The following is a 3,378-nucleotide window of genomic DNA, read 5'->3' as shown; positions in this document are numbered from 1 at the left end:
GGCGGGCGCGGGAAAAGGGTGGGTCCGACTGCCAATACTCAGAAGCGCACTCGGATGTCGACTCCGAAGCCAACAGAGAAGGTGGCCAAGCAGCCTAAAGTTGCTCCTCCCAAGGCCCGGAAGACATTGCCGCGAATCGAGATGGACGTCCCTGTTGCCTCAGGGTAGGTATCTTGTTTGTGTTTCCATAGGTCGACTGAAGATTTTCTTGATCTGACCGACCAATTCTTGTGTCCTTCCAGTCTAACCTCTGCTGCCACTGACATGGACATTGACAAGGCACCAGGAGACGAAGAGGCCACCTCACGAGCTGGTAAGTTCGTTCAACCAAGTTCTGTTTACTCGAGTGGATGGTCAATTGACTAAAAATTTGATACTTCTCTTCTTATCTAGCTCCGCAAGATATCGTTATGCTTCCTGATGACGACGAAGAAGAAGTGCCTCTACAGGAGAGGAGGAACAAGAGTGGAGGCTCAAGTAGGAGGAAGCTTGAAGTCCAAGTCCCTCAGTCGACACTGGCGCCTAAGGTGATAGTTTGGACCAACGTCACATTCGCTAACCTGTTGACGACTGATTGTCCATCGGGGTCGACTGCACAGACACCTGCTGCACCGGTGCAACTCCACTCATCCGACCCGGCAACTACTTTGAACCCTCTGGAGCCATCCCTCTTTGCTACACATCAAACTCCAGACGACTCGCCAGGTGCCGCTAGGGAAGGTCTTCGCCAGGCGAATCTTGTCATGGAGCAGGTGAAAGTGATGCATGAAGCTAGTCAGATAGCTTACAACGCCAGCACTACCCTTCAGACCAATGTTCAGGTCAGCAAAATTCTGTCTGAACTTTTGAATGTTGCTTTATATGAACTTTTAAATGTTGCTTTATATCTGATCACCCATTGGGTGTTCCTTCATTTAGAACTTAGGAAATCTTCAATTCTGCACTTTTCGAATCAGTGGGGGCACGTCGAGTGCACCCACTGGGTGTAGTCCCCGAGGCCACGCTCGGCTGCTGGTAGTCGATGGAGGTCTAATGATGTATCTCTCTCTTTTTTTTGAACTCATGCTGAGTATTGACCTGGTCCAGTGGGGGCACGCTAAGTGCACCCACTGGCTGTAGTCCCTGAGACTACTGTTGAATATTTGATTCGGCAGTAGTCTTAGAGTAATTCTTTTCCTTCACTATTGCTTGTATTTGTCGACTGACATGTCTGTCTTTCTGGCTGCAGAGGTCTTGTGATCTTGGAGCTCGGCTCACCGAGTTAAAGAAGAAGCATATCAACGTTGAACTTGACCTCGAACTTGCGAAGAATAATCTGAAGACTTCCCAACAAGAAACAGCCATCATGGGAGGTGATCACTCGACCATTTTGTCTATTTTGTAGCTTCACACTTCGCACTGGTTTTTCTTTCAGTCTCTTTGAACCGAGTGATTTCACACAAGCAGATGTGCGTAGTGAAAATCGTCAACTTCAGTCTCGTCTGAAGAGTGTTGTTTCTTTAGAGAGGATGAAGGAGGCTTTGGAGCAGAAGGATCTGGATCTGGCAGCCGCTCAGAAGGAAGCGCGCAAGAAGATGAAGCTTGCGGACCAGAAGCTGGCCTCGGTCAGCAAATTGGAGGAGGAGAACGCGAAGCTGAAGACTGCCATCTCAGACGCTAATCGAGAAGTCGAGCAGCTGAAGAAGGACAAGGAAAATCTGACCACTGAAGTTGGCGGCCTCAAGACCAAGACCGACAAGCTAGAGTCCTATCTGGAGCAACTCGCCGCCAAACTTGTTCTGAAGCTTGAAGGTATGACCAGTCGACTGCGATTAATTTGTTGCCGATTGAACTTTGTTGTCACGCCATTGACTCATCACTGTTTTGCAATGGGACAGAACTGTGTCAAGACTTTGAGGCTGAAACTGGGTGGGTGGAGACGGGTCTCGACCCCATCAACTGTCCGGTGAAATATGACGCCGCAATGAATATGCTTCGATTGGAGTCGCGCTTAGATGGTGCGGTTGCTTATCTTGCTCGGCTGAAGGTGGCGATGGCCCAAGTGGATGTTGAAATCTGGCCTCGGGCGGAAATGTCTCAAGACCTCGAGTCCTTGATGACTCGACTAAATCTGATTCCAGGCCGAGTGCAAGAGTGGAAGAAATCTTCCGCCCGCTGTGGTGCCGATGTCGTCTTGTCTTTGGTCCGAGTGCACTGCAAGGAGGCTAAGGAAGACAAACTGGCAGCTCTCAAAGTGGAAAACACTAAGAAGCACTCCTTCCAGGACTTCATGGACACCTTCCTCGAGGCAGCCACTCGCATCGCCGACAGCATCAGCCACGACAGCTTCTGCGACCCGGCCAGTCCTTCTCTCGCCGAGTGATTAAAAAACATTATGCCTCACTTTTATTTGCCTCGGAATGCCGAGTGAATTTGTAACCATTAAAACTCCTTCGGGCCTGATGCCCAAGCACTTTATTCTGCGGTTAAGAAACTTTGGATTTATCATCTCATATATTGTGTCTGTCTTCGAATGAAATTCGTTTTTCTCTCGAATTGTTGGCTGTTTGCTTCATGCGGCTTCTGGAGAAGAATGGCCAGTCGACCGATCGGGTGATCCTTGAGCAACATTGATCAGCTCATCAGCAAGGCATTCAGCAATGGTCTTCACGTTCCAGTCGACCGATCGGGCAATCCTTGAGTAGCATCGATCAGCTCATCAGCAAGGCACTCAACAATGGTCTTGACGTTCTAGTCAACTGATAGGGTGATCCTTCAGTAGCATTGATCAGTTCATCATCAAGGCACTCAGCAATGGTCTTGACGTTCCAGTCGACCGATCGTGTGATCCTTGAGTAGCATTGACCAGCCCATCAGCAAGGAACTCAACAATGGTCTTGATGTTCCTGTCCACCGATTGGGTGATCCTTGAGTAGCATTGATCAGCTCATAAGCAAGGCACTCAGCAATGGTCTTGACGTTCCTGTCAACCACCCGGTAAGGTTTTTCAAACTTAGGCGAGCACTGGGCTCCAGCTAGGCCCTCGAGTGGGAGGGTTGCTCACCACTCGGTAGGATTTTTCAAACTTAGGCGAGTATGGGACTGCAGCTAAGCCTCCGAGTGGGAGGGTTGCTCACCACTCGGTAAGAATTTTCAAACTTAAGCGAGCACTGGGCTGCAGCTAAGCCCCTGAGCGGGAGGGTCGCTCGCCACTCAGTAGGATTTTTCAAACTTAGGTGAGCACTGGGCTACAGCTGAGCCTCCGAGTGGGAGGATTGCTCACCACTCGGTAGGATTTTTCAAACTTAGGCGAGCAGTGGGCTGTAGCTAAGCCCCCGAGTGGGAGGGTCGCTCGCCACTCGATAGGATTTTTCAAACTTAGGCGAGCACTGGGCTGCA

Source organism: Triticum dicoccoides, chromosome 4B (assembly GCF_002162155.2).
Source record: "Triticum dicoccoides isolate Atlit2015 ecotype Zavitan chromosome 4B, WEW_v2.0, whole genome shotgun sequence".
NCBI classification, from domain to species: domain Eukaryota; kingdom Viridiplantae; phylum Streptophyta; class Magnoliopsida; order Poales; family Poaceae; genus Triticum; species Triticum dicoccoides.
The sequence above is the reverse complement of the archived record's forward strand: the minus strand, read 5'-3'. Positions refer to the sequence as shown.